The sequence below is a fragment of the Pogona vitticeps genome, chromosome 5, assembly GCF_051106095.1.
Source record: "Pogona vitticeps strain Pit_001003342236 chromosome 5, PviZW2.1, whole genome shotgun sequence".
In the NCBI taxonomy this organism is placed as follows: Eukaryota; Metazoa; Chordata; class Lepidosauria; order Squamata; family Agamidae; genus Pogona; species Pogona vitticeps.
The window spans coordinates 46,038,056-46,062,124 of NC_135787.1; the positions used below are offsets into that span (position 1 = coordinate 46,038,056).

General features: G+C 43.8%; 1 long non-coding RNA gene across 1 annotated transcript in view; it reads right to left on the minus strand.

Annotated features, from left to right (window-relative positions):
* The window catches only part of LOC144589647 (uncharacterized), a 63,626-nt gene that overhangs the window by 11,040 nt on the left and 28,517 nt on the right, over nt 1-24,069 (minus strand). The gene's annotated exons all lie outside the window — the stretch shown is intronic.

A 24,069-nucleotide genomic window follows, 5' to 3' on the forward strand; every position in this document is an offset into this window, starting at 1 on the left:
TTAATTTTATGGTATATTTCCCAAGAACCAAATGAAATGTTCAATTATGCATTCCATCTGCAAAACTCTGGCTGTGGATTCCTGCATTAAATAAAAAACACAATGTGTTTAAAGGAAGGCAAACAAAAAAAAGGAAGGATACAGGATTAAAATCAAGGAAAGAATGAAAACTAGCTCCCAATAACTCTGCCTTCTTTTGTCCTTGTTTAACCCTTCCTGCTCTGGGATTTTTAAAGGAGAGTTTTGAGGAAACATATATGTTCAGAACAGTCAGCCAGCTTGCTACTTGACATAACAGGTTGTGGTGGACCTATTTTAATCAGGGAAGGCAATATTGCTTGTGGAATATCCCTCCATCAGCAACAGATCTAGAAATCAAGTTTTGTTCACAGAGGCACACACAACCTATTTTTATTTATTGTTAGATTTATATTTAGCCTTTTCTACAGTGATGAACTGAGGGTACTATTTCTTCCACCACCATATTCTCACCATAACTGCTTGTGATACTGGATTATGGTATTCTTTTCTAGCACTCTTCATTTATCTTCCAAAATGTCAAGGTCAAATGTATAACACTTGAACAGTCTGCAGAGTACTATAAGATTTATAATACTACTTGGCTGTTTGAGTCTTTGGGGTCCATCACAGCTGACTTCTTTCCCTTATAGGATTCATTTCAATGTGAGATTGGATAACCATGTTAATCACATCAGAGTTAATCTGAACATCAATCCAACTAAATTAATTTATTATTTTTTCTTTTCTTCTGCTTACTTTTTTGGGTATTGTTTTAGATCTAGTTCGATGAACTGCCATATTGATTGTATTGTTTTATGGGGTTGTGTAGGGTTCTGAGTTTGAATTTGTAAACCATGCTATACTATTCCTTGAGCATTCTGCCTATCTTGAAAACTCTACCAGTACAGAGATCCACAGAGGAGAATAGCTACACGTTTCTCACAATCTACTATTTTTCATTAACTAGTGTTGAAAGTCTCAGTAACTCACCCTGAGACATTTGTAAGAGACAGAACAAAAAACATGTTTTTACTTACAGTTGCCTGAAATTATAGACTTGTATATGCTGCTTTTTTTTGCACACATACTTAGCAACCAACTGACCAACCAGATCAACAGCAAACAAAACTAGTGCCACTCACCCAGTAATGAGAAGGAAAGAACTGCCAGCAGAGAGGTGGGACTTTCTTTGAATTCAAAGACTGGAAGGACCAATTGTTTAGTGCTGGATAGATAATCACACTAGCCCAGAAAAGTCCTTCCCAGTCACGCAAACCACAGGCAGGCAAGGTTGCAAATAATGCTCCAACACTAGGGTAACTAAGTTCTAATAACTGTCTTATGAAATAGATACGTACCATCTTCATTTGTTCAATGTATTCGTGAAGGCTTTCATGGCCGGGATCTAATGGTTGTTGTGGGTTTTTTGGGCTCTTTGGCCGTGTTCTGAAGGTTGTCCTCTGAAGATGCTGGCCGCAGAGACTGGTGAAATGTTAGGAAGAACAACCTTCAGAACACGGCCAAAGAGACCGAAAAACCAACAACCACCATTCATTTGTTCACTTCATAATTTTCACTTCAGTGTCACAAGCAACATCTTCTCTGTCTTCCGCTCATCTGAAGTGAACTGCACACATTATTTCCTGTTACCTAGCAGAAATGAGTGTACAGTTATCTTTATGAGAGGTTATTTTAGCTAGATCTTAATTTTATTAGCATTTATTATTTTCTTTTTTTAAAAAAGTTGTAGCTTGAAATCTCAAGCTGAAATTTGGGGGAAAGATGCAAATTTCATATTGACTATTAAGATTTCATTACCCTCCAACAAGAATGGAAGGTGAAATTAATTTCATTTACATTTTAATGACGTGTAATGTAATTTTACACTTTTGTACTTATGCATGAGCTTAAAAAAATCAGTTATCCTTGAAAATTCATGTTTATCCAAATTTTCCAATAGAGCTTTCCAATCAAGAAAGTAAGCAAAATGTGACATGCACAGGAAAAATGGATAACATTAGTGACCAGAAATTTAAAATGAATTTTATTAGAAGGACTGTTTATAAAAAATGTGTGCATTATGCAATATTGCAGAAAAAAATTTAGAAGGAGAAATGTCTTGAAAAATATATACAGATTTTTTACATTAACTTTTAAAAAAGGATTTTCAAAGTTTGTGGGCAAGCTGTATTTTAGAGAGGAAGCATCATCAGGATGAACTGAACGTAAAATTTGAAAAATGAGAAACAGAGAAAAGCCAAAATGGTAAGATTCCTGTTTCCCTATCCTCCAGACTAAAAACGCAAACATGTTGGACCTTCAAAGATTTATTACTCTGTTTGTGATTTATACTATAGGAATGGGCCCGTGTAGCCATTAACAATATTTGTAGTATTGTTCACAACATTTATTGAAAAGCTCTGCAGAAAGGTAACTCAACTAAGAAGAAAAAATGAAACAATAAATGATGGTGATTTATTATTTAGCCAGACCATGAGTGAATCTATTATGGTATTCTCTATTGTAGGTTGCAATTGCTCTCCAACCACTTTCCCATCACTTCTTCCTGAGATCCTCTATAGTGGAAATGTCAGGGATAAGACATGGCATGCTAAGTATCAGGGTTTCTACATTGTTCATTTATTCTGCAGTTTGCATCAGATCTGGCATGGATAAAATTGAATTAGGAACTGGCAACTACATGATGCAAAGCTAAGTGCAGAGAAGGCCAGTGGGGAACCATCTTTTTTTAAAGCAGGTAATTGTCTTTTTTTAAAAAATCAAGCCCCCAGGGTTTAAACTCCACCCACACTGGCAACACTTTCCTCCGCTTTTTTGTGCTGTGTTATTGTCTGATGTGATACAGAGAGAAGCTCATGTGGGGAGTGCCTGTTGCCTTCAATTATTATTATTATTTTTAAGAGCTTTAAAATCAGCACTGAAAGGAATTAGTGCTAAGCTATTTTGGAAAAATAAATTTTTGGGGGGAAAAAAGAAGGTGGAAATTGCCAATCAGATCAAAGGTGCCAGTGGTTAGCATGAAAAGAAAAACTTGCATGATGACAGCAGTTTCATCTATGGAAACAAGCAGGGGTCTACTTCGAAAAACTGGATCACAGTGGATCCCTATTGTGTAGTCATACCCTGTGCGACTTTTGGTACCAAACCAGTTGTGTTCTTTAATGAAGGGGTGTGTGTGTGGGGGGGGGGAACCTCAAACTGCAGTGCTGTTGTAGGTATAACACACATGGTTGAAAATAGCAGTGGCCTTTACCTGGATTTTGCCATTTACACTATGGACAAAATGACAGCATGAAATGAGCTAGATGAATTTCCAAAAAACAAACAAACAAAAAAGTACATTTCTTAGAACTGGGCAGACAGAATCCTACCTGGGTTCTTTCCACAAGCCTGATTCTATTCACTAAATGCCAAGCCTGAATCAGCTGCATCCAGAAACTGCTGCTTGATTTTAAAGACAAGATGAAACCTGTTTAAAGCCCAAGGATGAGAATGGAGTCCCTGAAGAGCTACTAAAAGCAACAGAGCACAAATGTAGCACTAATATTTACATGAAAATAATTATCTCCTCAGTTTCACTGAGGGAAAAGAAAATGACATTTACAATACAGCTATCCTTAACGTTCCTGAAAGCAGGTGGCCAGGTGCTCAGGAATCCGGCCTTAATGATGGAAAACTTAGTGACGCTATTGGGATGTAGTGATGACAAGCTCAGTAAAAGAGCAGACCTGAGCCGGTCCCCTGAGACAGCTGAGAGTTTTCCAGCCCAGGTTTGCTAGAAGCAGAGTCTCAAGTAACACTCCTGAGCAGGCCTGTTATTTCAATACCCAGAATGTTAACTTTCTTTGGCCTCCTGTTAGCACTTTTGGCAACATCATTGTAATATGAGACGTTATAGCAAAAGTTATAGCTGCTAGAATTGGCCAGGACACTCTATCGGTCTTCAGGATTGAATTTCTGGGGCCTGATGGCAGAATGATCTCAGTGAAAATCACATTCTCTATCTATCTGGCTTTTTGTTTGTTTGTTTGTTTTTTCAAAGATCTACCTAGGGTACAGTATGAAATGCATGCATTTTCTCTTTCCCCATAGTGTTTCTCATTGGACCAGCTTTTCTGGCAGAGGAGAGATGATGGAACTTTGCCACTTGTCAAAGGCTAAATGGACTTAAGTAGATAACATGATATGGTGACAAATTATTATGAGATCTTTCAACTAAACACTAACAATGACCAGATAGGGGTATGTATGTATGTATAAATAAATAAATAAATAAATAAATAAATAAATAAACAAATAAACAAACAAACACACAAACAAACAAACAAACAAACAAACAAACAAACTAGGTGAATATGACTTATTCAATCATATCTAATTTCCCATATTCATCTTATCTAACCATATAAAGGGATGTGGTGGTGCTGTGGGCTAAACCGCAGAAGCCTGTGCTGCAGGGTCAGAAGACCAAGCAGTCGTAAGATCGAATCCATGCGACGGAGTGAGCTCCCGTTGCTTGTCCCAGCTCCCACCAACCTTGCAGTTCGAAAGCATGCAAATGTGAGTAGATTAATAGGGACCACCTCAGTGGGAAGGTAAGAGCGTTCCGTGTCTAAGTCGCACTGGCCATGTGACCACGGAAGATTGTCTTCGGATCAACGCTGGCTCTATGGCTTGGAAATGGGGATGAGCACCGCCCCCTAGAGTCGAACATGACTGGACAAAAATTGTCAAGGGGAACCTTTACCTTTACCTAACCATATAAACCACCAAGCACATTTTTTGTAAATACATGAAGGTCTGAGAGACATCTTGGTAAGGAGGGAATTTAGATCAGGGCTTACTGTCACACACCTTCTCTCTGTTACTGAAACCAAAGTCCCTTTGTCTTGTCACTTCACTATGTATGTAATGGTCTCTTCAACTCAATACAGGAATAAACATAATCTGACCAATCTTCACTCTGTTCCTCTCTTCCTCTTTCCACTGCCACTAGTCTTCAGTTGACTGCATGCACATGTATGTTTATTCGTCCGTTCAGGTCTTTATAACACCCTTCATGTAGCTAACCCTCAGGTATTGAACTCAGCGCCACTCAGCTTGAACAGAACCAATAAGATTCTATTAAAATAACAGTGTTAAAAGAAAGTTGTTTATTCCCTTGCTTTGTATGCATTCCACACAATCCTTCACTCTCTCTATTACCTCACCACCCCAGGTCTACATTTAAACAAAACTGGGCATTGCACTTGCATGTGCCCATTCCTTCCCATCACCCATTGCCCCCCCAACCCCGGAATAAAGCGCGAGACAATAATATGGGTTTAAATATGGGCCACACTTTATTAAACACACAATCATATACCAAAATTTTATCCTGAAGGAGGGGCCTGCTGTAGTGCGGAAACCTTTAAAGAGGGTTATCATAAGGGCGAGTCCCCGGCCGCCCGGGATCCCGCGACCATAAAGTATCGCAGGGACCCGGCCGGCCGCTAGCCCAAACCCCCAGACCTTTATCCCCCTTTGTTTGAGGGTTGTTAGTCTGGAGTGGCCCAGTGCATCTCTCCGCCACAGGCACTGTAATCGCACGATCCGCAGTGCCGTGCGGTAGGATGCACTGTTGGCTTACTTGAACTTACTGTGGGACCCACCGTAGATGCCTATTTTTCCGCACTACCCGCCGTAGTGTGACCGTAGCTAGTTCCACCGGCATGCCACAGCAACCTCCTCCAGTGTGGGATAGGCGAAAATTCCCCCATCCACAGGCCAATCAGGATGGGGGCCAAAATTCCTATCCGGCCCCGTAACGGCAACCAGAATAACTCACACTGGAGTAGGGGAGGGCGGGTGGGTGTCTGAAAAGAAGATGGCGTTCCGGAAGGGGAAAGCCCTTTAAATACTGGGGCTTTCCCCTCCCACCCGGAAGTCGCGTTGGCCCTTCTCGCGCTATCCCGGGTGGAGGGCAAGGCCAGCCGCGCTGTTCAAGGTCTGGGACCCTCCAGCGGCTGGATCATTGCCCCCCCAACCCCGGAATAAAGCGCGAGACAATAATATGGGTTTAAATATGGGCCACACTTTATTAAACACACAATCATATACCAAAATTTTATCCTGAAGGAGGGGCCTGCTGTAGTGCGGAAACCTTTAAAGAGGGTTATCATAAGGGCGAGTCCCCGGCCGCCCGGGATCCCGCGACCATAAAGTATCGCAGGGACCCGGCCGGCCGCTAGCCCAAACCCCCAGACCTTTATCCCCCTTTGTTTGAGGGTTGTTAATCTGGAGTGGCCCAGTGCATCTCTCCGCCACAGGCACTGTAATCGCACGATCCGCAGTGCCGTGCGGTAGGATGCACTGTTGGCTTACTTGAACTTACTGCGGGACCCACCGTAGATGCCTATTTTTCCGCACTACCCGCCACAGCATAGGGACTAGCCTGGCTATGTCCCATGCCCGCCACAGAGCCCTGTGAGCTCAGCAAGCAGGCCCCCCCGAATGTCCTCTAGAAATACCTCCAGACCCTCATCCGACAGATGCACGCCGTCACTCCGGAACAGTTGTAGCCTCTCGGCTTGAATGTTGTGATGCCCTATCACAGATCCAATACCGTTGCAGACGCCTCTGCATACCTCCCTGTTGACGCCCCGCCGGGCCCTGTTCACTGCAGCAGTCCTCACCGAGCCTCGCCAGGCTAACCGAGGTATGATCGTAGACCATATGATACGCATCGCCGGGTATGTTGCCTTCAATCTTTTCAGGTCTCGTAGAATGTCCAGTATTAACGCCTTGCCAGGCAGGCGGGGCAAGTCGTTGCCTCCCAAATGTATCAGTAACAGGTCAGGGGGGCAGTGACCAAATGCCGTGGCTCTGCCTAGTTGACCCCATTGCATGCCACGCAGCCCCTTCCATGTAATGGTAGCCCGTGCTCCTAGCCCCAAGTTGCTTCCCCAATGAGATGCTGCCGCATAGCGCTCTGCCCAATATACATAACTATGCCCGATGATCAGGATGTGCTTCCGTGTACTTGCGCTTGAGCCACCTGTAAAGAGATCAGTCAGGCCGCCGCCTACACTGTTGGTAAGGCTCTAATATATCTTTTATAACAGGAAGAGGACCATCGCCCTAATCGCTTGATGTCCTGCGTGCTGTAGCCCATGGCTGCTGCAGTGGATGCCGCACCAATCCTGAATGAATGCGTGCCGAACCTAGCACCACTAATACCAACCGCCTGTAGGGCGAAACCAGTTAGTTTCCAGAACTGGTATTTCGTTAATGGAGATTTATCGGCATGCTGGAAGAAATAACCCGGCTCGCTACCCCTGTGTTCCAAGTATGCTTTAACGGCTCTAACTGGGCATATGCTCTTGTTTGAGCATTGCCCCAAAACTAACTGCCTGCCTTTTCCCCTTTGATCAGCTTTAGATCGTCTAATAAACAGCTCCACTCCCGCTCCCTGCACTTTCACATCCCCCCACTGTAGGGCAGCCCTAACCTTGTCCGCCTTACCTCGAGCCACCAATTCACTGATCCTCAGGGCACCGAAGAAGGCTATGAGAGACGCGGCATAGAATAAGCTTATTTCATACTTATCCCTGCACAATGTCCTCCACTGCGTGCACATACGTTCCAGGATGTCAGGTGTTATGGGTGCCCTAGTGTCCAGTGTTCTGCCCCTCACCTTAGACCACCCTTCTAACATTTTCCTGACTCGAAAATCGCCCGTGGTATCCCTGTAGCCATTGCTCTTTGCCTGAAATGCTACAGCTGATAACTTACCCTGTATAGTGGACGGCGCTAGCCCTCTCTTATACAGGTATACCATGAACTGCTGCAAGTGTTCCACCGGGACCGGCCAAGCCTGGTCCAGATGCGCCATCCTCCTAAATTCCATGAACTCCGTACTCACTGCGGAGTAGCCCTTCCTTGTCCTTTCTGCCAGGGCCATCCCTATTGCTGTGGATGCGACGTCGCGCCAATCTGCCAGACTTCCGGGGGAAGAACGTCTGGCGCCTCCCTGGCTTCTGGGGCCAGTTCCCTGAACCGGGCGATCTGTTGACGTGACAAGGCGTCAGCTATGCTATTGTCTACCCCGGGGACGTGTCTGGCGCGCACCACAATATTGAACTGCAGCGCCCTGAGTGTGAAGGCCCTTACCAGTTTCATAACCCGCTCCGATTGTGCTGTCTGGTTGTTTATGATGTGCACAACCGCCAGGTTATCGCACCAGAAGTGCACAACAGAATTAGCCCAATCTGTCGCCCATAGCCATAGCGCTCCTACGATGGGAAAGAATTCCAGGAAGGTTAGATCCCTCGTAATGCCGCTCTGTTGCCAAGCCTGTGGCCACAGGCCTGAGCACCATTTGCCGTGGCAATAGATGCCAAATCCCAACGACCCAGCGGCATCCGAGTGCACTTGGAAATTTGCCTTCAGATTTATCTCGGACCTCCAGAAGGAGACCCCGTTGAACGATTGGAGGAATTGGCTCCATACCTGGAGGTCCTCCCTCATGCCCCGTGTTACCCTGGTCCTGTGAGTCGGTCTCTTGAGACCCCTCATAGCTGTGCATAGACGCCTGAGGAATGCTCGGCCCGGTGCCACAACCTTGCAAGCAAAGTTCAAATGGCCAACTATTTCCTGCAGGTCTTTAAGGGAGGCTTTCTTTTTGCGTAACAGAGCTTCAACCCGGGCCCTCAGGTCACAGAGCTTGTCCCGCGGTAACCTCGATGTTTGCTGTACCGTATCAAGCTCTATACCCAGGAAGGTTAGAGACGTCGCCGGACCCTCTGTCTTATCCTCCGCTAGGGGCAACCCTAACTCTTTGGCTAATGCTTGGAATGTGCGGAGTATGGCACCGCATCTACCTGTGCCTCCCTTTCCACAGAAAAGGAAGTCATCGAGGTAGTGCGCTGTTGAATTGCTTCCCACCATGCGCCTAAGTCTCCATTCAATAAAAGTGCTGAACTTCTCAAATGCGGCACATGACACTGAGCATCCCATGGGTAGGGCCCTGTCCACGAAATATGCGCCACCAAACTGGAAGCCTAACAAGTTAAAATCCTGCGGGTGAACTGGCAGCAGCCTAAAGGCTGATTTAATGTCACACTTTGCCAGTTCAGCCCCTACACCACATTTCCTGATCATTTTCACTGCATCATCGAAGGAGGTGTATCTGACCGTGCATAATTCCTGGGGAATAGCATCGTTCACCGATGCCCCTTCAGGGAAGGAGAGGTGATGAATTAAACGGAACTCCCCCGGGGCCTTCTTGGGCACTATACCTAGGGGTGAAACTCTGAGGTTCGCCATAGGCGGTTTTGAGAAGGGGCCGAGGACCCTGCCCTCTTTCACCTCCTTGTCAATTTTAAGTTGTACTATATCCTCCATACCTGCCACTGATCGTAGGTTCCGGGCCATGAAGGCCTTGCGTTCCCCTTTGGCCGGTATTCTAAACCCACATATAAAACCTTCTAATAAATACTTAGCGTCTTCCTGGTGAGGGTAGAACCTCAACCATTCCTCCAAGACCTGCACTTTAATTGGGCTGGGCCCCTTTTGCATTGCTCCCACCTCCGTTGTTAGTCTTCCTGGGGCCCCCTGAGTTCCTGCTCTGTCTCTGGGCCCCCGCCCTAAAGCACGAGGAGTTTGCGTGCTGGCCCCCGCATGTGAGACATTCGTGTCTGAACTTGCAGGGCTTCTTATTACAGTAGCCCCTGGCATTAAATTGAAAACAAGGCAGGCGGGGTTGAACCACCTGCCCCGTGCCTGCGCGGGTAGCTTGTGTGGCTAACGGTCTCCTATTGAGATGCCCGCTATCAAAACGGTCCCCTGTGTTGGGCCTGGAAGGGGCCATGTGCTGCAGCCAGAGCCCTGGTTGCGGTTCATCCCACCGCAAGTTTGGTTGAATGGCGCTCCTCATGCGGAAAGCCTGATCATATTGCAACCAAGCCTGCCCTGCGAAGTCAGTATAAGCCCTATATATGATGTCTAAATACTGAAAGAGGGCCTGCGCCCTCCACGGCTGTGCTTTTACAATAACCCCAGCATAAATTAAGAACCCGGGGAGCCAATTAGCCCAAGTTCTCTCCGGCTTTTTCCTTCTTCTCTTCTCCTTATCCTTCTCATCCTCCCCATCTAGGTCCTTCTTTTCCACTTCCCTATTAAGCAATTCAAATACATCTATGTACTTACCTTTCCAAATTTTCTCCTTAGTTGCCGGGCTCAAATGATCGCCCAAAGGCGTCGAATAGTCCCCATAAGGCAGCGCCGTGATAGGCACCGTGTTGTAGCCCGTGTTGGGTACCGAAAGGTAAGGCCAGGCCCCCGATCCAGCTGTAGGTGTAGGCTGGGCCTGTGCGTGAGGAGCCCCGGCAGGAGCGCCCCACCCCGTGAGGTGCGGGGTGGCATAAGGCCAGGGGGCATTGGGTAAACCAGGGCTCATCGGGATGTAGGGTGCATTCTGTGGATATGTTCCCGGTGCACCCGCAGGCCAGGGCCATGCTGGGGGAGCTGCATGGGCGAATGGCCCGGTTGCATACTCACCAGACGATGTGGATGGTCCGCTCTGCTCCTCATCTTGCTGTAGGGCTTTGCAGCTAACCTCCTCAATGTCCTCCTGTTCCTCCTGGCTTACGGATGCCTGTTCTGACTCCTCCCTGGGCACCGCCCGCTGCTCAACAATCCGGCGCCTCTTTGCGGCTACCACGGCACCATCCTCGTCCTGCCTCGAAGCCGCATCCGTACCCTGTGTGGACTCAATAGCCGCACATCTCTGTGTTAGTTCACGAGCCATGACCCTTAGCCTGGCCGTCCGGTGGCCCTTGGACTCCCTGGCCGATCTACGCACCCCACGTGGTTGAGCGGGCTGCTTTCCCAGTGTCTGGGCCTCCAAGGCCTCAATTTTATTTTGTAATTTCTGCCAGACCGGCCAAGCTTCCTCATCTGAAGAGGAATGCGGCGGTGATGCGTGGGTTACCTGCCTCCTCTGGGCCGGCTGCTTCCGTTTCTTGTTTCCAACCCCTTTTCGTGGTGCCATCTTGTATATATTAGTTATATAAAGAACCAATTGGCACCTGGGTAATCCTCCCCTGCGTGAGGCTATTTCTTTATGCCCAATACGAAAATGTGGTCAGTTAGCTGTGTCAATTGCCCACGCAAGCCTATATGAACTCCTGCCGCGTGGCGCAACGGGACACGGCACAAGCGTGCAGCAGTATTTGTCCCTTTTAATATCTGAATTTAAATTTTTTTTTAATTTATTTTAATTTAATTTTATTTAATTTATTTATTTATTTATTTATTTTGGAAGAAAATTGAATGAAATAAAGTATATACAATTAAATTTCAGCAGAGGCTTTTACTCCTGAACCCGCCAATTAATTCGTCAGTGTGCAAATAGCTATGCAGGACTAATCAATTAATCAATTAAATGCAGCACAAGTTGATTGTGTATCCAAATTTGCAAATAATATTCCCAATGAATCGCTGCACAGCCAGCCAATTAATTAGCTATCTATAAATTTAAGACGTTTAGTGATTGTATAGAGAATGAAATGGTATAAGATTAAAGTGCAGATAGATTGGAGTGGAGGTAAAAGTACTCCTCTGATCCGTGCAATTTAAGCTTTACTGATTAACCATCCAATTAATTCATCTGTTCCTCTATCAAATCAGGCAAAATACATGTATATAAAATGACTGTACAGCAAATAGAATCAACGGCAATGCTCAGTTTATGCTTTAATACCTAGCAAGGCAAGTAATTGGTCTATGTATATATTTATCTAGTATTAATCAATAGCAAAATTAATTCACTGTGGTGCTACTGCTAAACAATTACGATGCACTTTAATTGCTGAGGAGCTGCAGCGGGGTATTCCCCCTCCCCTGTAGGGCAGTGTCCGGGAATAGGCAGCCCTAAGAAACAGCTAAGGGTCACCGATTGTATTGTGCTCCTCTCAGGTGAGGCGCAAGCATGCAGTGAATGCCCCAATTGAGCTAGCTAGGTCGTTGAATCGGTGTTGCTGTGCTCCCCTGCGACCCTCTAGGAGGGTGGGCGGGGCTCCAAAAATGGCGGGAAATTCAAAATTCTCTCAGCCCCTTAGCGCTCCGATCGAACGAGATGAACCCCCGCAGATGGCTTGCCACCGTCAGCAACAAAGAAAACAATTGACCAGTGCCTAAGCAGTGAATGCCCGGTTCATCAAACTAGTAAGCTGGACCGGCGCTGAGCAGATCCCCGGCGACTCGGTAGGAGCCGCAAACAAGATCCGCAGCCAAACAGGCGGGTGGGCGGGGCCCCAGAAATGGCGGGAAATTCAAAAGAAAAAATAAAATTTTTCTCTGGCCCTTCGCGTTCGACCAGGCTAGATCAACCCCCGCAGATGGCTTGCCTCCGTTAGCAACAAAAAAAGGGGGGGGGACTAGGGACCGGTGCCCCTAAGGAATCGGGCGCGGCGGCGGCACTATGCACCGAATAAAAGGAAAAGCGCGGTTTTTTTTTTTCTTTCCCGGCCGGGCGATTCCTAGCGGCCCCGCGGCGCGTATCCCTCTCCCTGGCTCCTAGAGCGGGTTACGCTGAGCGGAAGAACCGGGGCGCTTGCGGCGCCGCTTCCTGGAGGCGCGGTGCGGGCCGCGAAAAATCGCTGCCGCCCCTGGTACGGTCGAGGTCGGAGGACTGCCCTAGGTCCCGAAGGGGAAAAAACGGAGGAAGCTCCCGAGGCTTACCTAAAGTAAGGAGCCAAAACGAAGGGTTGGGTGGGGGGTAGAAGGGGCAGGCGCCCGTTCAATTGATGGTAGCCTACGCTTCCTCCCGGTGCGGCCCTTATTCCGCTAAGGGTTCCCTTTCCCGCGTTGTATACTTAGCCTGTGGGAGGAGCCGATGCTTCTCCCGATCTGATAAAGCCGGGCTGCCGCCGCGCTCCGCTCTCCAATCCTCTCCGCTGTTGCCTCAAGCCCTCTTGATTCGCAGTCCTTGTTTTCCAAGGAAGTAATCCTGCAATGCTCCAGTCGCAATGAACCCTCGCTGCTCGCCCACCTCTTTCCAGCTCGGTGTCTGAAAAGAAGATGGCGTTCCGGAAGGGGAAAGCCCTTTAAATACTGGGGCTTTCCCCTCCCACCCGGAAGTCGCGTTGGCCCTTCTCGCGCTATCCCGGGTGGAGGGCAAGGCCAGCCGCGCTGTTCAAGGTCTGGGACCCTCCAGCGGCTGGATCATTGGACTGTAGCAGACCAGGAAAAAAGCTACTTATTTTTCCTGGTTATATTCCCTCCCTGTGTTCTATAGGGTGTTTTTTAATTGTCCAGTAAGGACATTAAAAGGGCATAATTCAGTACGAACAAATCTAAATTGAAGCTTAAAGGGGCAGAATTTCCCAGCTTTGACTATATATGCTGGAATCAGAGCAGTCAGCAACCATAAAAGAGACCCTGAGGTTGTTTTAGTTAACTAGATGTGAATGTCAATACAGCTAGTGTGTGGTTGCTGCTATTTTAAAAAGCTGAATTGTATATTGAGTGTATAAATACAAAAATTCAAGTGCTGACGTGCTATGCTGCCCATATAAAAATCACCAGTGCGTACTCACATCTGGAAAACTGATTACCACACCAGAAAAGAGATATCACAGGGCTGGAGAAAGTGCAGAAAACAGCGACCAAAATGATCAAGGAACTGCAGCAATTCCCTCTGTGGTGAAAGGGGTTGCAGTGTTTGGGACTCTTTAATCAAGGAAAAAGGTGAGCAAGGAGATGATGACCTCAAGCAAACCTGTTTAATCTGGCTGTTTCCACTGTCAATTTCTGGTTTAGTGAAGTGGCTTAATAAACAAGCGACTTCAGGATACTGACAAACTGAACACTTTTCCTGCTCCTCTGCAGAGGGGCAGAGGAACTTTCTTTAGGCCTCTGCTAGCTCATTGCTGATGTCCTGAATCGCTTAGATTAATATTTTGAAAAATTCTTTGTTATCTATGTAGTGCTGATCAAGAAACTGCATGCAACCATGGTTTTGACCAGCACTTCACACAAAGGCAAAGAAAATTCCCTTCCCCTGCCCCTCTGCAGAGAAGCAGAAGAAGTGTTTAATTTGCAGATATCACAAAGTGGGTTGCTTATTAAGCTGCATCACAATACTGGGAACTGACAATAGAGGGAGACTTGGCACCTTTAGCAAGGCTTGAGTTTGGATTGTTCTCAGCAATTGCACATACTGGAAATGGACCAAACCAGAGTGCACCTACCTGCACTAAAAAGTAGAAGCCCCTGACAGGGGCTCAAAAGGATGTGGATAGGGGTGCTTTAGGGATGGATTTGTTTGCTCTGGTGATCAGGTTGTCTGATTGCCACAAAAAAGAGTGAACTAATCCACCCCTGCAGCATATCACACACAGTGGAACAAATGCCTGTCTGATTGAGCCCTTAGTTGCAGTTCTCCGTACAGTATTTTCTTCACCTCTAAAATATCTTTCTTGCAGGATAATGACCAGAAGTGTTTACAACTTTCCAAGTATGATTGCATGATTCATTGTATAAAAATATCATAATTTTAGCCATTTTCTTCTGAATGATCCCCAGTGTGAGATTTGTCTTTTGCTTGCTTGATGCTGTGGTCTGTCCAGAGGCTGGAAAATTGCTTTTTAAACATAAGTAATTTCTATTATTTGTTACCAGTATCTGAAAACAATCTTTGTCATTACCTGCCGTAATATTGAAAGCATTGTGTGTGGCTCATAGATTCAAACTGAAAGGAAGAAACAACACCTTAGGGTAGATAAGAATGGTGTAAAGCTTGAGAAATTCCTCTAAAATGTCATTTAATGGTAACTTCTAAAAATAATTGGGAAATGTTTTTCATTGTACCTTGATAGCACAGTTCCATTCTAAGAAATCCTGTGATTTGTAGTTTGATGAAGTACCTAGAATTCTCTGTTGTGCTTCTGGGCATTGAACTATAACTCTCTAACAGAGAATTCTTACCAGCGTCACCAAACTACAAATGCAAGGATTATTATGATTCATCCATGACAGTTAAACTGGTATCAGATTGGTATACACTCTATGTTATGTGACCTCATTTATAAGCTCTGATGTTCTCTAAAAAAAGTGGTAATCAAAAAAACCAGCCATTCTCTCCCTTATTCAAAACTTGGGTGTGCCTTATTTGCTCTTATCTGACTAGTTTTTGAGTTTGATGCAAAATAAGCCTGGTCTTCCATTGTATGCTGTACAATGAAGTTTTGTTATTTTATTTTTTTTTATTTTTGTGAACCTCTTAAAACACTCATCTGCTTTTAATCCACATGATTTTATTATTTTGTTTAATGTAGTGGTATCATGGACTGGCTGATCTCAGCTAGGGGTATACCTTGTATATCCTTGGGAGTGGTATCCCTCTGTACACCATTCCATATTTCCATTCCACTATTATTGTCATTAATATAATCAATTCAAATTTTTTGCCAGTGCTTTGTTTCTCATCTTGAAGAATGCAAGTCCATGTTATGATTGCCATTAAATATTTCCATTGCCTTAGAAACCATTTTCCTCCTCTATTAATTTCTCCAGGATTAAGTATAGTTACATTTGAACAGAGAAATATGTCTTCTGCAGTCTTGGCTATGGTCTTGAAAGCACTTACAAGTAGTCTTATTTCTAATGAGTGAGTGGTTTCTAGATTGCTTCATTATTTAATGTAAACATTGCTAAAATAACATACAAAATCAATAAGAAGACCAGTGTGTGTGCACGCTGCTTGAAACAATTACTGTGAAATGCACAGAAAAAACAATGAAGCACTAAAGTAAGCCAGGCCACCAATATTTTAAATTTCAAGATTTGAGTATTATATCATGTGAAATGGGCCTGTACTTCACATTATGATGATACTGTATCTATAGAAACCATCTGTTTATATCTACATCCCCAGAGACTTCTTCACTGAAGTAATGGAAGAACAAGAGGAATTGTAGAGTTATCACTGCATATTGAAATTCTAGTCTTAAAATGGAATAAAATAGAGAACAACTGTTAATCATATGCCAGAATCTTACTGGTGTTCAAGTAAGATTTGTGCAACTTGCTGAGGCTGATTGATGCTAACTGATGAGATGCTGGGCCATATCTTAGTCATACAACTGGACATTTGACAAGGCATGAGACAGAGACATGCCCTGGCACTGGTCCCTAATTATGGAAATTTCGAGGTACGAAAAGCTCCGGCTGCAAAATTTTAGTTCGACTTGCGGCTGGAGCTTTGACCTACGAAAGGCAGGGGGAAGGGTGGGAAATTCAAAGCTGCCCCCCCGCCCTCTTGTCTCCTGTTCCCAATGCCCTCTGCCTCCCGTCCCCATGGGGACGGGAGGCAGAGGGCAGCGGGGATAGAAGGCAGAGGGCAACGGGTGCAGCTTTGGAAGCCTGGAATTTTTTTTCCTTTGGCTGGAACAGATTAAATGGTTTTCAATGCGTTCCTATGGGAAATGGACCCTCGATCTACGGACTTTTCGACCTGCGGCCACCATTCCAATATGGATTAATTCCATAAGTCGAGGGTCCACTGTAGATGCAATTAGCCATAGCAAGTTATGTGGACCTTATAGAATAAGAATTGGAAAGATATTTGGAGGCACTTTCTCAAATACCCCCTCTTTCATTAAATCTGTGCTGTGGATCTGCAGTGCATCACACAGCCACAGTATACTGGAAGCATAGGCACCCAGCCTCAGCTTAAACAACTCCAGAAAACAGGAGCCCACCAACTCCCAGGTCAGACTTTTCCACTGTCCAACAGCTCTTATCCATAGGATTCTCTGAATATTTACTGGTTTTACTCCTGCCCTTTGGAATACCATAGAACAAGTTGGCTCAGACACAAAACACAGCCCCAGTCAATGCCAACTTGAAACATAAAGAAGGAGTACTCATTGTTCGTGTTTTTAACAACAAATGCATGTTGTTCACATTGTCACCTGATGGCAAGAACCATAATAACAGCCAAATCCCAAACTATGCAGAAAATCCTAAGGGAGTGATTGTTTCTCCATGTAATTGGGATTTATATATCTTTAATGACAATTTTGTTGCACCTTAAAAACTAACAAATATTATTTGACATAAACTTTCACAGAGCACTGTCTACGTTGTCAAATACATCGTTGCATTTGATGAAATGGACTGCATCCCATAAACATTTATCCTTAAAAAAACCTATTTCTATCTCTATCATTAGTACTTCCAAGTCATATTTTCAGACATAATTACATAATGCTAATGCACATGTGCGTTCTATTCAGTATAATTTTTCCCCAAATAATATAATAATAGTCTTAGAAGTGCAAGGCTGGAAGCGACCCTATGGATCATCAAGTCTAGTCCTTGTCAAAGAGGCACAGTGGGGAATCAAACTCTCAACCTCTGCCTCCACAGCCAGATGCCTAAACCACTGAGCCATCCAGCATGAACATGATACAAACCTAAACAATTGCTGAAAGTGTGTTAGAAAACATAAAGGGGCTAATAATGATTTAACAGCTCTTTGTTTATCATGATTATTGCAAGTCATCTCAATGCTAGCAATATTCCAGTGCCTTTTTTTGCATTATCTGGCCATTGGTCATGTTCACTGGGGGATTCTGGGAAATTTAATTCAAATTAGGCATCCTTTCCCAAATATTCTCAGAATTGTGTACACCAGGAGCCAGCAACTATATATATATTTTTTGAAATATTCTTGGACTACAATTCCCATCAGCCCCTAGCTAATGATGTTTATTATAAGATGTGATGAAGACTACAGTCTGAAAACATCGCTCTTACTCTTGGACAAGAAATCTGATATAACTAAAGCAGTGGTGAAGTTTTGTGTGGCAGTAATGAAGTGTCGCTGTTCCTTCCTTTCCCTGATTAAAGCAATGCCAGATGATTAGTAATGGTGTGTATTGGCCCCCATGTATTTTATATGCCACACTGCTTAGGATGATGAGATTGGAGGCAGTATAAAGTTTGCTGACTTGATTTACTCATCTCCTCAGTCTTGTGAAACTATGGAGATTCTATAAAATTTAGTCATACAGTATTGTAATAGACTATATATATTTAATTGTATTTTCTTGTTATACTAATATATATATAATAATAATATTTGAATATATCTGCTGGTCAGTGACCATAATAAAGATCAATCAATGACTCAATCAGTCTGAAAACATCTGGAGGGCCATAACTGTCCATCTACAAGGGTGGACAACAACTCTGCTGATAGAAACCTTTGCCAGTCTAGAAATGTTAGTGACCTAAATATATACGATGTACCTTTGAGCTACAGTCCTTCCCCATGATTGTGTCCTGCTGCCAGGTTGTCTGGCCCCCAAGGGCTGGGGCTTGACTGGGTGATAACAGCCAGGGGAGTCCAGAATCAGGGTCTAGGCAATGCTGAGGGCTAGTGAACAGAGCCTTACCAGACAGTCAAGGGAACCAGGTGGAGGAGATCCAAAGGCAAGAGCAATTCAGACACAGGCCAGTCCTGCCATGCCCAGCCAGGGAGTCAACAGCAAGGAACAGGATGCACAAAAGACAAAACCTAGAGCTAGAAGAGACATTGTCTCTAACAAACTCCCAGTCCCAGCATAAGATTTGTATAGCTGAGTTACTGTAGCCCCACCCAGAGCTTGACTTTGAACTCCACTTGTACTTTGCCTGTGGAGGACTTTTGCCTTTAGAGTCATCTGGAGGCTTCTAGCTGGGCTCATACCTTTTTCTGAGGTGTTGTCATAGGCTGTCAGAGGGTTCAACCTCCTCCTCTGACTCAAGCACCAAACCACCTTTTTCCAGAACTTCAGCTTCTTGGACTTGCAAGAGCCCAGACTCTACAAGATCCAACAGGTCCTCGCCCGTGTTAGGTTTGGGGGAAGATCCTGGCTCATTTTTAGTGGGGGACTTGTGTACAGAAGGACCATGGCAGGCTGACACTTTCAGCTTTGTTCCCTTGCTTGTAAAAAGTCTGGACCTAATTCCAAAGCCTCTTTCATAGATCACCTCTGCTAGACTGGGGGCATTAATGTTCATAGGCACAGCCAATGAAATGAGCTGTTTCTCAGCTGTCATTGGCACAGACTGAGAAATAAGGTAGCATAATGAAATAGTATGCTGTGGCTGTACTTTGTGGAGTTATTTTTATACTGTGCTCAAGAATTATGGAGTCTAAAAATTGTTTTGGCAGGTCTCTGGGCAACATTGAGAGCTCATTTAACTTGTTTTCCTATATCCAGACTTGATTTAGGTCGTTCATGTGATTTTTTAATTAGCATAGTTATAGTATCGGATGTGAATGAAAATTAGGATAAAGCTGCAAAAAAGTAGGATAGAATACAAAATGAGATAATTTACAATGTGTATGTCTCCAGCTTTTATTATACTAATCAATTTCTTAATAATGTAGCATTAACTTGGGAAAATTTGTCTCAAACCCATGGAATTAAGGCATACATTGGAAAAAAACCTCTTACAACAATAAAAAAGGCATAGCTTTATGGCTATGTAACAAATTGGCCACATCACCTGCTCATAAATTTGGCTAAAATAACCAAACTAATTAGATAATAAGGCATAATTTACGAGAAGAAATTAAAAGGCCTTGGTAAGGTGAAGAAATGCTCTGTATTAAATCTAAAATATAGGGAGTTCAAATAACACCAAGACCCTGACTCACTCTTATGAAAAAAAAAATGGAAATGGAGAGTTAATGCTAAAATGTCTACTTATCACAATAATATACCTTGGGTGTGAGGTTGAGAAGAGTGGGCATGATCAGCCGAAATTAAGTACTGAAAAGTCTAGCATGGATTTCTCTGGAAAGTCAAACATTAACCTTATTTTTCTTCCATATAAGACTTTCTTCTCCCAGTTCTCTGGAGCAGATTTTGAAGGTACATGGAGAGAATCACAAGCAAATGGGAATTGTCTCCCAAGTTCCATAGAGGGATGCATAAGGTAAATTATGCCTTATTATCTAATTAGAAAAGCCAGTAGTTCTGCAGACTGTGTTACAGTTCTGTTGCTGAAATTCTGTTGCTTTCAGTTACACCACGTAAGGCTGATGATGTCAATATTTTGGAAATGAAACGTTTCTATCCTGCCCCCCTCACCTGAAGGTCCCAAGACTTCCTTGGGATCAGACCAGTTTCTTAGTGGGGAAACCTTCAGGGGCTAAAGGACTGGAAGAATTGTTTAATTTCTGAAGTTTGCCATTATTTTGCTAGTACATTACATTATCAGTGTAATTTTTATTACATAAGTTTTATAATTATTGATTTGTTTCTTTAAATTTCAGCTGCTATCCAAAAACCATCTGAAATATTAAAGGAAGAGAGTAAATGGTGTAAAATCAGTCAAAACAAAATAAGCTCAATCGATGTGCAAATATAACCCAAACCTGAATGTACAGTTGTTATGTGCTGCCAAGTGGCTCCTAAGTTATAGTGAGTTAATGACCTGCAAAACGTATTGTCATTAACAGCCACACTGTCTTACAAATCAGGCCTAGAATTAAAGGCATTAGAAAGTGTATTCAGCAAGAAAACACAAAAGAGGTTGGGAATGTTTGAAACAGGAGAAAAAAGGATGGGATATGCAGTTAATAATTTGGGCCATTTTGATTAGTTTATGTTTTATGCATTGCCATGGCATAACTTCTTGATTTTGTTTTAGATAAATTTTTTAAAAAAGAAAAAAAATCCGGTCTCGCAGGAATATTGTAATTATTTATTTTTAAGTTAAAAGCCTCCAGTTAACTGGAGAACAATGTGGCTATATGGGGCTGGGTAGCCTGCTAACCACATGTGGAGTACATAATATTTTTCATTTGACAAGACTGAATTCATTGAAGAGGAACAAAACATTGAATTCACAAAGGAAAGGAAACAGAGGATTCACTCACTCTCACATAACTAGATAAGCTAGTGGGTAGACCTAATTGTAGAATAAAAATGTGAATAATTAAAGGTCAGATAGTTATCATAGTTTTTAAAATGTTTACTTAAGTACTTAGGATTCAGTAAATGTGTCACACAAAAGGTGTTCACACCTTACACTGAACATGCATTCATACTGTATGTGTACTAATGCACATCTGACTTTGTTCAGGCATTACATGCTAAGTGTGCAAGGAGGACGGTGCAACAATCCTGTCTCCAGCATGCAAGTTTCTAGTCCTCTCCTTATCTGAGAAGCAATTTTTTTTTTAATAAGAAGAGCTAAATCTACGCATGGAAGCTTTCCAACATATTCTGGATCACAGGGCGAAGCTCCGAGCATAGGAGGCAAAACCACCAACAATGGCAATGAATTAAAGTTAAAAGTTGTGACAGAATAGGTTGTAAGCACAAGTAGAACAAAGAGGGCTGGAGTTCATAATAATAGAATGAGGTATGGCTTGTCAGTCACAGCATTGTCCACTGGATGGAGTGATATGCCACATCCAGTGGCTGGGGGTGGCATCTCAGTTTGGACAGGGTGGCATGCATCACATGGCTGTGGTGGAGGGGCATGTGCTTACTCCAGCTTATGCCCTTTTTACGGCAATGGCTCAAGCAGAACAAACCTCTAGAATTTATTCTTTTCCAACAAAGGGAAAATGTCTTGCCAGCAACCAAATAACTAGATCCCATCTTTTCTATTCAGGAAGACTTGGAACTGATCCATAACTGCTATCTCACCATCCAGATTATATGGTCGGACCTCCTTGGGAGGCAGGTGTGACATGGGGCCGGAGACCCATGGAAGATGGACATTGCAAAGCAAAAGAGGACTAGAGTAGTTGGCCAGATGGTGGTCTCATGTGGTGGCAGGTGGACTAGGCACCCAGATATTTCATTTAATGATCATACGTTTTTCACACAAATGGGGTCCACTTATCAGACTGAGGGCAAGATACATGGTTGAGGGATATCCGAGTGACCATAACAGATAGATTGCAATTGCAGGTCTCTTGGCAGGAGCTGAATGATGCCCAATTCTAGTGGTGGTTTGGTGCATTGGGATTGGATCCAGATGGTATGAGAGTGGCATACAGGAGCCTGCTTGCCCGATTGTTAAAGCACTCCCCTTAAAGGGGAGCTGGGGCAGGGCTGCGCTTGGGGAACCGTTAGCACAGCTATGCCCTCAGGCGGCAGAGAGTCATGGAGTAGTCAAAACCTGTGAGGTCTCCTGAAAACTGCCATTCCTGATGGAACCTCCAGCAGCTGCTGAAGGGGGTTGGTGGTGAGGATCAGGGGCATGCGGGTATCTCAAAGCAAAGGAATCTGTTCCGCTGGGCCAGGGACAGCTACTGTGACTAAAGAAGTTGTGCTCTTTTCTCTTCCCAAAGAATTGTGTGTTGTCTTCTTTGTATGTAGGTTTAGATGGCCTGGGGCCTTCTCAGCCAACAATAGAAGGTTCAGGCAGCCTGTGTTGCTATAAGCTGGATTTGGCTTTCAAAGAAACCCCTGGGAATTCATAGCTTTCTGTCCCCTAAGGATGTTCTTGACTTATATTGTGCCTGAAACTGAGCCAATACATTTATGCCTTAAAGTTTCCTATTGAGAGAGGGAGAAAAAAACCTCCTTGAATATTTACAGTGTAATTTCAGGCCCTTATGTAGAAGCTTATAAGGAAGTTCAAATTAGCAGAGCTGTTTTATTTGGACATTTTCCACTGCTCTGAATGTGGCAGACTCAAGATTTTGGCACTGTTGCCCAGATCAAATCTCTGCTTAGGACTGTAGATCAAATATCACCTAGGGACAAACACACACACACACACACACACACACAAATCTTTGCACGTATTAACTATCTCCTTGCCACAGATTAAGACTAATATACACTTTTTGCTAACCTTACAGTGATTGGCTTAGCTATGACTTTTCTTGCTTGAGTGAAGGCTGGCCTTTGCAGATGTGTCGTTCTGTGCCCCACCCAAGCATTCAGTCTCCACATTTTGAAGCAACTCTCCTTATTACAAATAAGCATAGGGCAGTCGTTAGGGCAGAGGTGATTCAAGGAGGATGGTGGTAGTTAGATATGTTTGAACTATATGACTCTTCTGGCCCCTCTTTCCAAAGATAATTGTGCTCCCTATGTCTCCTTTCTGGTGTACAGCATTAGAGTTGAAGTAGACGCCATACTAATTGTGTTATGAAATTAATGTGTTCAGTTTTTAAAGTTTAAATAGCAACCATGTGGAAATGTGTGTGTGTGTGTGTGTGTGTGTGTGTGTGTGTGTGTGAGAGAGAGAGAGAGAGAGAGAGAGAGAGAGAGAGAGAGAGAGAGAGAGAGAGAGAGAGCGGGGAGGGGAGGGAAATGTGACCACCACTTTTTGGGTTTGTGTGTAATTCCTGCTACAGTTCCAATGAAAACATATTTTTTAAAAAATTCAAGTACAAATACTTGTTTCAATAAGAATCCCAGTTCTCAAAATGTCAGTCTGGGCAGAACCAGAATGGCACCATCCACACATAAGAGGGAGGAATCATCCAGCATGGTTGAAGCCCAAAGCTTCTAAAAGAGAAAGAAAATTCGCTAGGTAAAGGAGACTTTAAGAGGAGGGCTCCCCTCTCCAAAATACCCCTCTGAGTACAGAGCATGCTCAGAGGGCAGTGAATGAGGATTTACTGTTGAGTTCAGGTAACCGGAAGTGAGGAAGAGAAGGAGGATGAGATGGAAGTGGCTGGGACCTTGAACAATGGCAGTACACAGTGTAACATCATTTGTCATTGCTAGAATAGACAAAAAAGACCTGCAACTAAAATGTGACCATGTTACATAACATTACCTATTACTTTAACACAAGTTGTAAACTGGTGATCTGCAGCAAACAGCACAAACTCTTTTCTTTTTTTAAAAAAAAAGAGCTATACATTCATTACAAGATAAAACTCAGTGAAATTTGATATCTCTCACACATACATAATTAGTGAGATTATTTCTAAATGAATAACATTTTAGTTGTTTGAGTTGAGAAGAATCCTTAAATGTTACCAGAGATTTGATTATTTGCAGTGGA